Below are 15,792 nucleotides of genomic sequence, written 5' to 3' on the forward strand. Positions count from 1 at the left end.
GGATATAAGCGCATATTATGTATCATTAATAAAGCTATAACAAGAGAATATTATTTTCATTATTTTGACTCTCAAGTATATATCAGTTAATATCTTATATGTTATTAGATAGAGTGATGTGGTTCTCGATTGGTTAACTGTGCCTAACAATGTCGGATATAGACACGACAGTCAAAACAATGACAAGAATATTCTCTCGTCATAACCCTAATCATTAGGTTACTCTATAATATTTGATATTCAATTAATGTTTTGGTATTTTATTTATCATAAGTTTTGATGAGATCATTATTTTATTCACAATTTATAACTTGTTCAGAATTGTACTATGGGCTTAGCTTATTTGATATCTTGCTTTTCCTTAGTTTTAACATTTTTTTCTTAATTATTATTTTGTAATAATGCAAGTTATTCAAACTGTTCAAGAGGAACTGTAAATATATTCCTAACCAGTAGGATAACTATATTTTAAAAAATAATAACAATATGAATAGTTTGTATTGGGCTGTGTAGACAACCAATAGTTCAAGCAATGATTGGAACACCCAGGGCACTTAAGCAGGGTCAATAATCTATTAAACGCAAAGTTTAACATATTCTTAATAAAAGTCAAGTTAATTTTAAAATGCGTGTTATGATATGTGTTTCACGAGGCCATTTCTAAAAGTTCAGATTCACCTTTGGTTTTATATTTTGAGGACTTTCTATGTTATTATGCGTGTGCATATTCTCTAATCGTTATAGAAAATCGGCCCGGAAAAGGCATAAATATATTTGATGTAATGAGCTAAAAATTAAATATACACGGCCGAATACTAATCAAAATTGAGTGTTATATGGATAGAGTTTGAAAGGAAAACAGGAAGTGTACCCCCCTTTCTTAAGATTAAGACAAAAAGGGGAAGCGAGTGTTGCAATGCCGCCGCAACTAAACCTAATGCCCACTTTCTATTCGTCTTAAATTGATGTTTCTGGAGGTTTACTCACACAGATTAGATGATGACTTTGTAAACATGAGGTTGATAACTTAACACTTACACGTAATTTTAGTTAAACACGAAAATTGACATGCGACATTTTTCCCTAATATTTACAGGGATTCCGGCTCCGGGTAATTCTCATGCTAGTAATGTTTTCTTGCTTAATGCAAACCCGACCACAACTTCCCCAGTCCTCAGTAATGCCATCGATCTACGCTCCTTAATCAGCTTCCCATGGCTGCATCCGTTACGCCAGCTTTTCCCAGCTTTCTGAACTCATTTTATTTAACAAAAATGACGATGGAAGAACACGGCTTACCTCTGGTCATCTCTAAAATTGTGGTTCCAACTTGCAAATAAGACAGTGGTCCTGGATATGACCTTAAACTATATCCGATGTTGAGGGCCCAACTTGCAGGCCTTAGGGAGTGTGCAGCCATCTTTTCATTGCCATTGCTCCGAGGTCCACTCTGACCCGGAGTGGTAGCACCTGTTAGGGTCCCAACTATAGGTTGAATAGAATACGACTTAAAAAAGAAATATGCTATATTAAAAAAATCGTTCTTCAAAATCACCAGATTCGGCATTAAATAACCTGAAAAGGGTTGATATGCCGTAAAACAAAAGAACCAAAACCAAATAAGATAGTGCTATTGAGTTTTTTTTTTAAATTGCATTTTTACCCCATGCAAGGCAATGTGCCACTTTGATATAGGGGGCTACTATCTAGGACACAATTTGCGTGGATACTATGTTGGGAGTTGGGCAGCATGATTTCTGTTTACATTACACTAAAACTTCGGAATCACGGGACAGTAAAACAAGCAGGAGCCCAGAACGGAATTTCAAATTCTAGCAGTTCTAGGAAAGAAACAATTACATTGAAAGGTTTTCTTACATGTAGGGGTTTCTACTCTCTAGGCTGGAATTTTACAGCTTGTCGGTTTTCTCTGGGGCATTTATGTCGAGGGCTGGGAGACAAGGACCTGTAATTTGTCGAAGCACCTATCATTAAAATACTTGTAAAATAGGCAGAGCGATGCGACATTTCGTCAATGATAATAATGATAATGGCGAGCTATTAGATTGGCGATTCTCTTTCGAATCATATCTAAGGAGAGACTAGTAGCAAACGCACTAACCAAAATGTGGCAACACTACTCCATACATGGCCAATGATTGCCTTATAGTCGGACAGGATAACCTAAGGCGTAAGTTTCTGGCAGTTTATGGAGAGGCCACCTTCCTTGCAGCAGGCTTGACAATGTCTTAAATGTGTCTGTTAAAGTTGTGAAAACAATAATATCTAGGTAGATTTAAATTTACGAGTATGACTCTTTCTCTTGATGTACTTTGAGTGAACCCGCAATGCGTATATAATATTCTTCTTTTTTCGTCCGTACTTTGTCCGGAAGTGTCAGATATAATCTGAAGAGAAAACTGCTTCAAAATGTCCGAATTTGCGAAATATGTCCTTAAATAAACCAAATCTGGCAAGTCCGGGCAAAGATATGAGAACTAATTTCCTTTCAAGTAGGTTGATTTTCAAATATTATTTTTATAATATATTATCGTTGTAGTAATTTATCTATATATCTATAAAAGTGAACGGGTATGTGTGACTGTGTGTGTATGTCTGTCTGTCTGTGAGTCTGTGTACATTTCATGACGCAATAACTCCGTCAATTTTTAGTCTACAGACTCGAAATTTGATATAGAGAGTACTGAGATTTGGGAAAATCTATTTGATCGGTTTTCGGACAGAAATTTGGCTGTTACGGATTTGACATTTGAGAACTCTACCAAATTCCTCCGAATATTTTGGGTCTAAACAAACTCCTCCGACAATTTGGGGTCTACACACTTGACATTTTAGATATAGATTCCTTAGACATGGATCTAACTTAATAACTTTAGTTCAGCCTAAAACAATAAATTTTAAGGTATCATAATAGGGGAAAAGTTAAATAAATTATCCGTTTTATTTTGTTTTGTTTTTGTTTTTTTGCTCAGAATACACATCCAAACACCCGGGCAACGCCGGGCAACCATGCTAGTATATCCATAAGAGTGAAAATGGCTGTTTATCTGTGTGTCTGTGCACATTTCCCTACCAAATAACTCCGTCAATTTTCGGTCTACAGACTCAAAATTTGGCATACTATTTCTTGAGATTTGGAAAAATATTTTAATTGGTTTTCGACCAAAAGTTTTGCGGTTAAGGGGGTCAGCGTTCAACAATTTGACCTTTGGGAATTTTACCAAACTCCATCGCTAATTTTGGGTCTTAACACTTGAACTTTTAGATATAGATTTCTTGGGCAGGACTCTTACTTTATAATTATATTTGAGCCCCAAACAATATATGCTAAGGGGTCAAATTTTGAATCAAAGTTTAAAATATTACATCTTCGGTCTCTACCAAATTTTATCTATGGTAGTTAAGGAAGACTATTATATAGAAAGGCATTACCGTACATATTCACAATTTTTAATATATGGATAGGAATGTAAAGTTATGAACAGTACATAGGGCCCGAACACAGCCGGGCGGAACTGCTAGAAGTCTTATAAAGAAACGTCTATTACTTTAATCGGCTAGCATTTCTCCATCGAAGCAAGAAATTAGCAAACCATTAGATAACAAAAGGGGGCATTCAAAAAGAAATAACGCAAACAATGCACAATTTTTTGCCAAGTAGTGCTGTACTTAAGGAGTTAATTAAATATCGTGTCTTGTAATCTTATTACTTTTATTAAACTATGTAGCATATTATTTTCTGAATATGTATAAGTACTTATTAATTAATATTTTTTCTGTCGAATCTTTATTCAAAATCCAATGGACATTATTAATGTAGAAATGATAACAATTTCATATTTGCTGAGTATGATTATTATCATAGTATATTATTATTGGCTCGCAAGGAGCTTTCACACAGGTTACTAATATAATATCAAATAATATAATATTATATAATAATGTAATGCCCCCCTGGAAGTTGGGTGGCAACACATCTCCCTAGATTTCCAGCATTCTCTATCTGCTTCGATAACATTTGCAAATAAATTTGCGTTGTCGCAACAGTCTCCGACCACTGATTTTCCGCTGGCAGCAGCCATTTGTCTCATCTGGAATTTAAGTGGCAATTAAACCACCCGAAGGTTCCAGTTCTCTTCGCGCTTACCCAACGGAGGTCTGGGCAGCGATCTCTCCTCGGTCTTTGCATCCTGCTTGGCCCTTCTCGAATATTTAGTATAAAATTTAGGGTGGGGGGATAATGGGGCAGTCGGAGGGGGGTGATGGTGAAGGAAAACTTGTAAATATGCAGCTTCAATTTTTTGGTTCCCTGTAACGCTTCTTCATATTTTGCCTCTGCAGCAGTTTGTCGGTCCACGACGTGGCTTATTTTTATTAATCTCCGCATTCAAGGGTTTTCATTAATATTTAAGCTGTTTCCATTATCGTTATTCGTTGTATCTTTGCAGCCATTCCTCTGATTCCAATTTCTCCCGTTTTTTTTTTTTTCAATATTTTTCGGAATTGTTTCTAGTGCTCCTACTATTATGAGTATTTTTTCATTTTGTTCGTCATTCAAATCTATTTTAATCCTCTGATTATCTCTGTGTATGTGCTCCATTTCTCATTTTCTTTCAGACTCACCCTGTGGTCAGCTGAGACAGCAAAGTCTACGCTTAAATATGATATTTTCATTTGTCCAGATTTCGTATAATTATGGGGTAGTGATTTTAAAAGTTTAAAAAAAAAACAGGAGTTGAGTGCCATCAGCTAAAATCGAAACCGAAAGAAAACCTTTTGTTTTCAAAGTTGGTGCCGTTACAACTGTACCAACGTGACACACATACGAAATGATTAAAAATAAACTAAGATGAATGTACAAAATTTATAACAATATTTTTTTTTCAATTTTGACTCCTTTTCGACCCCTTAAAAACATGCCTAGGAAGTTTAATTCGTGTCATGATGGTTCTACATAAATACTATATTTTAAACTAAAATTCTAGCTTGTTAATCAATCCAAAATAGCCTTAAGGCAATGTCTTATTTGTATATAAATATTTGTTTTGTTGTCAGGGTTGTATAAACAATAATTAAACTAAATATGTAAGAACTTATATTTTGATAGATAAACGGGGAGACGATTGCCGTCCATTATATCAAGATACAGTGGATAATCAGTTAATGTTTTAAAGAACCGCGGCTAATCAAGGTTTGTTGGAAAGTACCATTTGCAGAAAGTCGCTAAAATACTATATGAAAATAAATTATTAAAGAGAGACGAGAATATATGAATTAAATCGGATAAGTGAAACAGTGGCGTAGCTTAATCAAATCAATGAGATTGTTATGAAATAAACCGTGTTTTAAATTCAGATCAGGAAGCGACGCTACGAGAAGGAAAAGGCAAGCAAAAGAAGAAAATACATATAAGAAAAAAAGTGGAGTAAGGGAGAGTGTCATATAAAAGGGAGACAATTCAAGTTGCGAAAAATAATGTACATATATAAAAGTAATTCGAATGAGGAGAATGGAAGAAAAAGATAAGGCATTATTTTTTTTTATTTTTACACGGTGGACACTACTTATCAAGGCCCGGAGGCCATTCAGGGATAAAGGTTATTGCAAGTACATTACGTTAGTGTGGAGATTTGATGAAGTGTTTACTTAAGGGGGCGGTTCATTAGGAATTTGTTAACGTTGGACTTGAAGACATCCAGGTTGTAGTCAGGTGGAAAGCAGGCAGACGGAACAGAGTTCCACAGGCGTGCAGTTCTAAGAAAGAACCTTTGTTCATGGAATCCACGTTTTGATTTAGGCACAGATAAAGAGTGGGGGAAATTTTTCACAGTGGATTCAGCTAGACGGGTGTTTTTCGTGAAAGATTGGCGAGGGGGGCAGAGATTGGAGTTCAGACGAGCACCTGTCATGGAAATAACGATAAAACAAGGATAGGCTCGCAACATCTCTTCTTTGGTAGAGAGGTTGCAGGGTAGAGAAAAAGGCATCCCCCACATTAAAGTGAAAGCTTAAATAAAGGGTTATATGGGGGGTAAAAAATTTATAAATTTGATGAAATATAGATTAAAAATAAAACGATGAAAAAGGAAGACATTGAGGAATAAAAAAAATAGTAAAGTAAATTGAATTCAGGAGAAAATGATCAATTGAAGGCCGACAAAGAGTAATACATAAAAAGCAATACAGAATCCGGTAAATAGATTGCTTTTTTGTGAAAGACGAGAAAAATTGAAATTGCTACAAAATAAATTGCGTTTTAATTTCAAATGAGGGATGTATATTATGAGAACAAACGTATGACAAAAAATGGAAAATGTCAAAGCTGAGGAAACAAGGAATGAGTAATGCTCAGTTTTCACATAAAATATTTACCGAATTTCCATTACTAACGGTTACTTTATTGTCCAATTTCTACTGTACGCTCTTTAACCGTTAACCTCGAGTGGTCTCTTGGCCTTGATAAGTGGTGATGCCTATGTAGAAAAAAACAACAAAGCATTCGAGTACACGTAATGGCGATCTTCTTTTTTAAACAGGGTATTTTTTAACGTTTTACATTTAAACCGAGATTTTAAAAAAACACAACATTATTTGCCAAAACATGTTCTCTTCTCCACGCTTACGTAATGTGATATTTTCCTTTTAAAACTTAATTATTTTCACTTTCGACGGTATTGTCTTAAACTGTTTTTTTTTTAATGTAATTATTTTTGTCGCCGGTTACATTTTAGTTTTTTTTTGTTGTTGTTATTTTCTGTGTGTGTGTGTTTTTTACACACCCATCTTTACCCGGGCTGCCTACTATGTCTAATTGTTTTGTGTAGGGGGTTGCTCAGTATCCTTAATACACTACCTCTTTTCGCCTGGGCAACGCTGGGTAGCCCCGCTTATGTATAATTAAGGAAAAATAAAATTTCTATGAATAAAGGTTGCAATGTAGGTAAAAATAGGAAATTAGGAAGGAGTATTGGATGAATAAAGTAAACAGGGTTAAGAATATGGGAATAATTTTAGAATGAAAAAAGAGTTTTAATAGCCATAAAAAATAGAATGGAGAAAACAAATGGAATAAAGAGAGATACATAATAAAAACAATGACATAAATAAAGGAAAAGAGATATAAATAAGGAAATAATGTCAGTCAGAAACAAAAAGAAAAACTAAAAGAAAATAGGAGCAATAAAGATTATATGAAAAAAGAGATATGGTAATGTAGAAAGAAAGAAAGACATAAATATGAGAAAAAATTAAACAGAAAAATGGAAAAGAACAGGAGTAAAAAAATAAAATTGCAATAACCCTTATCCCTGAGTGGCTTCCGGGCCTTGATAAGTGGTGAACACCGTATAAAAAAAGGAAAGAAAAAAAGAAAAAGAAAATAGGAGTAGAAACATTGGATGAAAAAAGAGATTTAAAACTGTAGAAATAAAGAAAGGAATATGAGAAAAATGTAAAAGAACAAGAGCAAAAAAAAATAAGAAAAAAGAAAAAGAAAAAAGGAAAGAACAAGAGTAAAAAAAAGAAAAAACAGAAAAAGGAAAAAAAATGAGAGGAAAAGAGTGGGAGTTACATATAGGAAGAATAAAAAAAAGAAATAAGAAAAAGTAAAAATAATGAAAAGAGAAAAAAATGGGGAAACGAACCAAGGTCGAAAGTAAGAAAAATGAAAAATAAAAAATAACGAGATGGACATTAAAGGAGATGAAGTAGGAGATTTTGTAAAGAATAGAAGAATGATTGATAAAATTAAAAAAAAATAAATACACGTACAGAAAAGAGGGAATATGAAATTATTCATCTCCCTCTCTCAGCGGTATGATGTGGCGCAATGTTCGCACAGTTGAATTTGAAGACGAAAGTTAAAAGAAGTCTGTTCTAAAAAGGCTTGGACACCCTGTAGGTAATTCCCCGACGATCGGACGCCTTAGGCGAGTTCAAATAAAGGAACAAATTCTGAATGAGAAAAATAACCGTGGAGAAGGTTAGCCCTTTAACTCTACGTACAAACCAAACCATATCTCAGTCAATCACATAATAATGATGCTAGTCGAATAGAAAGCACTTGATTTGTATGAGACTTTTATTATAATCCTTAATTTCTTTATAAAGAGTCTGTTCAGAAAACAGAAAATAAAGTAAATTTTAATAAAGCAACTTAACTCTGCTATATTTAATAATGATTGATCTTTAATCTTCAACCTAAAGTGTAAAGCCTGATGTATTTCGCTTCACCTTTATTTAAGAAGACAGGGGAGAGAACTCGTGGGTCAGATCATGGTGCAAAAGATGATTAACCACAGGGAGCACTTATAGGAAAAGCATGAAAAAAAAAACAAGCAAGAAATAAGTGTAGGGGAGGAAGAAGTTGGAGAAAGACAAAAAAGAAACCAGAAAAATATTGCGCACACTTGAAACATCTCCTATTTGCTTTCCTCTGCTCCCGGGAAACGTCATATGACCATGTTTGTTCATCAATAACAGAAAGAGCGAAAGAAATACAGAAAGTACAAAAAAAATCAACAGGAATTAAGACGGAATGAAAGATGATATAAAAAGAAAGATAAAAACGATAAAGAAAGGATAAGGAAATGCAATGAAAGAAATGCGAAAATCAGAGTAAAAAAAAAATACAATCAATTAACATAAGACAAAAAAGAAAATTAGTGGTGACACCGCAAGACTTTTGAAATTTTAATAAGGCAAATATCGACGTGGCAATCTGTATTTCAGTTTAATGAAATTAAAAGCGGAACACAATGAGCCGATAGATGACGCTCATGCGTAAAACCGAATGGAAAGGGGGGAAAAGGCGCGGGAATTTGTTTTGAACGCGCGAACATAATAATTAGTATGAAATAAACAGCTGGCTATTGGATATAAGCGATTTTCACCTTTTAAAGTGTAAAAAATACTCAACACACACGTACTTACGAGCATTTCTCCACACAGAAGGACATATGTATACGTTTTAAAATCTGCTAGTCATAATATGGTCGTAGATAAACATTCACAGAAAACGTTGATCTAACTACAATATAGCGCTGAGATTTTGTAATCGCCGGGCAACACCGGGTAGAGAGCATTAATGTATGTATCTATCCATCTATCTATCTTTTTATTTGTCTATATATCTAATTGTTTATTTGTCTAGCGAAGTAAATAATAGCTTGAATCGTAGGACACGATAGGTGAGCGAGCATTGAAAGTGCACAAAGGGTCAAACTCGGTACCGATCGTCTTGCACTGGAAGGTATACAAATGGGGAACGGACCTGACGTGTCTGGGGGGGGGGGGTTCTACCTTCAATAAATTGAGTTAATGCTAGTGAGTGCGTTCTAAGACGCTGAAGAGACAAGATGTGTAACAGAAACATCCCATAAGGGGGCGACGGTTTCCAAATCTAACCCCAAGACAAACATCGTCATTCACTCTAGTCTGGTGTGATGAAATTCGTAGGGAATAAAAATATATAAGGAGTAACTATTCTTCTTGCGTCAATGTCTTGCATGCGTCTTGTGTAAACAGAACCAGTTCTATTAAAATGATCGGCGACTCCTCCCAGGCGAAATTCGAGCAAAAGACAGGAATTTCGTCATGTCTATTATTCTATGTTCTGACGCACGCGCACCCACAATCGAACATTTGACATCCAGGACCACTAGATGAGCACAACTATTAAAACAGACATTTCAGACGGTCACGGCCTGGTGAATAAGACCGTTAAATAAAGTTAAATACACATCTGGAGAACAAGCACACACCTAATAGATAAGAACAAAAAAAAATAATACGTAATAACAAGATTGACCACTCAACTTGCATAAATACTAAAATAATATCTGACGCTGGGCTTTTTGGAAAATATTATACATTGTAGCATACTTTAAACCAGCCCAGAAAATGTAATAGAAAGGATGAACATTAATATATTGATTACATTACCTGTGGCAGTGTTTAAATCACCTCTAGTGGTATAAAAGATGCTGAGAGGGCTCCCCGTCGTCACCTATGCATTTCTGGACAGGTTTAACAATGTTTACAGATATTGACAGTAAATCTTCTCCAGCGATTCTCCTGATAGCTTTTGTAATGGTCTAGATTTTGCAGATTATTTTCATGAACTTTTTGTTTTAAAGTCCCCGAAAGACATTTTACTTATCATTAATTCTTTTGCTCACTTTAATAACCCCTGCTGATAATTTAGTTCTAAAGTAATAGCTTGTATATTTCAGCTGACCTATTTCTTTGCTTTAAATTTCGGCGCCTTTTCAACGACATCTTGTCTGGGTCATTTTGACATTGGCTTTTCTATTCTAAAATTAACTCAATTACCATTCAATGTTTTCTTCTTCACTCATTCTCCCAATATCAGCCCAGCATTGACAGTCGTTTTACATTCTATTTTCTACGCACATCTTATCTTTCTTTTAATAAGATTATTTGGACTCATAGCCTTTATCTTGCCTCAATTTGTGAATTATTCAACGGATTACTGCCTTTTTGATTACTTAATATCATCTTCCAATTAAGCGATTCCCTTGGATTTTATTGTGGAAATGGAAATTTAACCAACATTTTTGGATTTTGTTTTTAAGGTTGTACGGTCGTTGGATATTTTATCCTTCACTAGACAATCTATTTACGTGAAATCACCTTTTTCTTCACCATATTCCCCCGGCTTCACTATTTGTTACCAAGTAAGATCTTTGACTTACTTGTAGTTTCATCAAATACTTTTGCAAGCAAAATCCGATCCCGCATTTTGCTACACCCTACCCTCTGATGAGAAGGAAAGTATTTCTTCGAAACTCCGCGGATTAAGGACTATCCACTTATTTTGTGCTTCCTTTTGTAAACATAAATATGTTTTTAACTCATTTTCAGAGTGATTTTTAACATATATTATGAACTACTTGTTCTTATTACAAGCTCTATTTCCTATTTGATTTTATCGAGCTTTTACATCTGCTGGAGATTACTTTATCAATATAAACTTTTCAATATTTATAATATACTAAAGTATTGCAATTTTAGATTATTTTGGTAAACTGAACTGTAATTCTTATTTTATTAATATATGTATATGTGTGTGTATGTACATATATATATATATATATATATATATATATATATATATATATATATATATATATATATGAAATTGGAAATTAAAATTTATAAGAATATATTGTTCAATACGATACTCCAAAAAATATTAAGATTTCCTTAACCGCAAATTTTAAAGAATACGTTATTTCAACAAAGGAAAAATATTACCAAATGTTTATTATAGAAAAACTATGAATTAGCCGGTACTAGAATACATTGAAACTGCATTGTATACAATCTATTCATATATTACAAGTTAATTTAAAGTGTTCATGAAACGGAGAAAGAGAATTAAAAATGAAAAATAAAAATGAATATATTTAAAAATAAATGAAAGTGGTTAGACATTTCCAAAGGCTTAATAGTCATCAGAATCAATGTTCTCATAAGAAGTAGCCGAATTGGTGATGTTTACAAAAAGAACCAAAGAGAAAATCCGAAATGAGCGTAATCAAATTATTCTGGAGAAAAATCCAATTTGCGAGCGATCGAGGAAGAAAGATCTGTTCGAATAGTTATTTCTTTTTCAAATAGAAGCGGACCAACTGATGTGAAACTAGTTCCTGATTCATATATATGCACTTATACACATATTTCAATTCCTTTTGACGGAGTGATTGTTGCTATTTCTTCTGATGAGTTAAGGGCATAATAGTTTCATTGATTGATGTAATAATTAAGTGATTGATTTTCCGCTACGAAACAGATACTATCAAGAATTGTATAGATCAACTGAATTAAAGGAATAAATTATAAGATGGTCATCATCATGAATTTTGGAATATAAATGTCATCTATTATATATATACATATATATATGTATAGCTTAATACATATATATATATACATACATATATATATTGCTTGATTATATATATATATATATATATATATATATATATATATATATATATATATATATATATATGTGTGTGTGTGTGTGTGTGTATATAAAGGAAAAGAGAAAGTTTAGTTCCACGATGGAGACTTATCCGGATAATGCCAAGCCTAACAATAATTATTGGAGCTTATACAATAGGACAACAAGCATGAGGCTTCGAAATGCCCTGGCATAAAGAGTCCCTTGTATCCCCAAATTGTGCCTGCATTCCATTATTAAATAAATGATTTTGCCTGCATTCCGTTATTAAATAAATGATCCATTCTATATCTACCAATTATCTATAGTTTTGTGTCTTCATTTCATACTCGTGTGTGTGTATATATATATATATATATATATATATATATATATATATATATGTGTGTGTGTGTGTGTGTGAGTGTGTGTGTGTGTGTGTATGCATACGTATAATTGTACGGCGTAATGCCGTTGGCACAGCGCTTATCGTCAGATCACCGAAGGTAAGCAACGTTGATCCTGACTAGTACCAGATGGGCGACCATTTGGGAATTCTAGGCGCCGTATATGCTTTCTTTCTGCTTGTCTCGGCATTGTTTCCAGTCGTTGTGAACCTCCACTATCCACTGGTATTCAACAATGTCGATTCAGGAGAGGTTTTTTCGTAGATTGCGCAACACTTGCGACAAAAATTTCACGCGCAGGCACTCTTACCGTGGGTATCCATAGTCTGTAAAGACTGAAGGAAGTCTTTTATATATATATATATATATATATATATATATATATATATATATATATATATATATATATATATATAAGGTTTTGAAATTAATAATAAGCTACACAAAATATTCAGCCTTTTATCGTGTTATATATACATGCAAGCCGGCTAGAAATACTAGTTCTAGTCACAACGATATATGAATTACTTTTAGAGACCTATTCTCTTGTAGGACAGTTTAATACATACACGGATTTATTAGTTTTTCGTCAATTGCAATAAGTTTTTTTTTATGTTATGGCGGGCTAATAATTCAGGCTTTTTAGATTTTGTATAATAAGTAATAAATCACATAGTGTTATATTTTTCTACGGGCAATTTTTTTATGTGCAATATTTATAATTATGTTTCCGTCAGTTATATGATTAGGATGATTTTAGTTGCAGTAGAATCGGTTCTGGATAACCCAACAATGTTCTTTAGCTCAATTCGATGATGGAAGTCGTTTTAGAAAATAGCTATTCATAAAATTATCGATATAATAATTAATAATATGTAAAATAATCTCACTCTCCACACCTAAAATAAACCATAACGCGCTTCAAAATTCCTGATTTCAACTGCTCTTGGGTCAATTTCTTCAAATTAAACGGGGCATATTATATGTTCAATTTGACGGTGGTGCAATGAGTTCGGCTCTAGGCCAGTTTTTTATTAATTCTAATATGGACACCATAGAAAATTAAACGCTTTAATAGCATCATTAAACCATCCATATATTAAAGTACATCGATATACTTACAAGGGAAAATTAAAATCAATTAACAATAATCAAAAACACACACATACACACACACGCACACACATATATATATATAGATATACATACATATAATATATATATATGAATGTACATATCATTGTATATATATATATATATATATATATATATCTATATATACCTATATATATATGTATATATATATATATATATATATCTTTTAGAATATGCAAACAGAGAAATATTTTGCATGGATTTTAAATGATACTTCTTTTTGATCGTCACACACACACACACACACACACACACACATATATATATATATATATATATCGATATATATATATGTGTGTGTGTGTGTGTGTGTGTGCATTTATACAGTACTACTATATATTAAGATATTTCCCCTTTTATATCCGTGACAATAACACGCGGAAAATTCTGTGTATTTAATTTCAATATATAATTCGACACTTACTACCTATTTCTTCTTTTGAATAAGGCACAGTGTCCATATAATATTTTATTGATTACATTTTTACTAAAATTAAATCGATGAAATTATATGTAGATACATAAGATAATATATGTAAATATATATGTATATAAATATATATATATATATATATACACACATATACATATATATATATATATATATATATATATATATATATATATATATATATATATATATATATATACCCAGTAGAGTTTAGTTTCCTCGGGGTACATCCAATGAAACAACATGTGTCTACCAAAGAGTGCTCAATGAATGAACAGAGCAGGTATATTAAATTTTTTATACAAACATTAATGGCTACATATGTGCATACATGTTTCTGTAATCACCCGCGTTGGGGATTACGTCTTCAGACCAAGAATCACCGTCGAAAACTATATATATATATATATATATATATATATATATATATATATATATATATATATATATACATATAACTTACACTTATCGCGCAATCATTTATAGGTGTTCGAAACAGTCTTACATAAACGTTGGTTAATATTCGTTTGAGAAAAGTGAGTAAGCTTACACGTAATGTCACACAGCAACAAACTATTAATAGTGTGTTTATTACGAATCTAATTAATATCGATAATCTGTTCCTTTATTTAATTTCCAGATAGCTGACTTAACCATTTGCAGACATACAGATTAACAGACAGAATTTCGTCACTAGTATAAATATAGATGAACCGTACTTTTGCTATTACTATTTCTAAATCCTTAAAAGCGAACCCACGCAACAATATATCATGATCATAAATACAAAAGATCTTAATTTTAGCATCACTAATTATAAAATTCGCGCACCTGTCTGATTCGACCGATTGGTCTTGGCGTTTATTCATGTTCTATCTTTATATTCCTCAACTTCATTGATCATTTGTCTGACATAATAATCATGGAGTTGGGGGGGGTAAGAGTAAGACTAGAACTTTTACCTACCTGGACTCTTAATTTTGTCTGGGTATACGCGTGGGGATTGCTATTTCGATTCAATGGGCGTTTTATAATCAATTCTAACATTGTTTAATGTCAATCAATTGCCAAATACAGTACCATATACAAATATGCCCATGCTAACACACATATACACATATATATATGTATGCACATTTGAATACATATACATTTATATATGCATATATATATATATATATATATATATATACAGATATATATGGGTGTATAAATATACATATATATATATATAAGTTTATATATATATATACATATATATTTTGCAAATTTCACAGAACGCTAATTCATGTTTGGCAGTCATCAATATGTTTTCTACGGGCATAAACTCGATATGGATCGAAAATCAGAAAATATCCGATTTTAGAAACTACTTTCTTCATTTATAGACAGAATAAATAATTTTTGCTGGCAAAAATTTTACGTTAGTCCGTCAAAGTGAGAAAATTAAATCTCAGCAACTCAGTTCTTCTAAAAAAGAAACACTGATGTATTACAATCAGGAGATGTAGCTTATGTGGTAGAGTATTCGAATATACCTCAGATTATGATGTGTTCAAGCCATGGTGTACCTCACCAACTTGTTTTATTTTTTGTTATTAATGATTTACAATTGACGATAAAAAAGAAGTATCATTTAAAATTCCTGCAAAGTATTTCTCTGTTTGCATATTTTAAAAGGAAACCTTAATCAGAGTTATTTTTCTAGAGAATTAATCGTCAACTCTAAATATCAGCTGGAGTTATATTGTAAAATAACAAAGACGGAATTTGAAAACACCATTATTGTT

Source organism: Euprymna scolopes, chromosome 31 (genome assembly GCF_053919585.1).
Source record: "Euprymna scolopes isolate OS-2025 chromosome 31, ASM5391958v1, whole genome shotgun sequence".
Classification (NCBI taxonomy): domain Eukaryota; kingdom Metazoa; phylum Mollusca; class Cephalopoda; order Sepiida; family Sepiolidae; genus Euprymna; species Euprymna scolopes.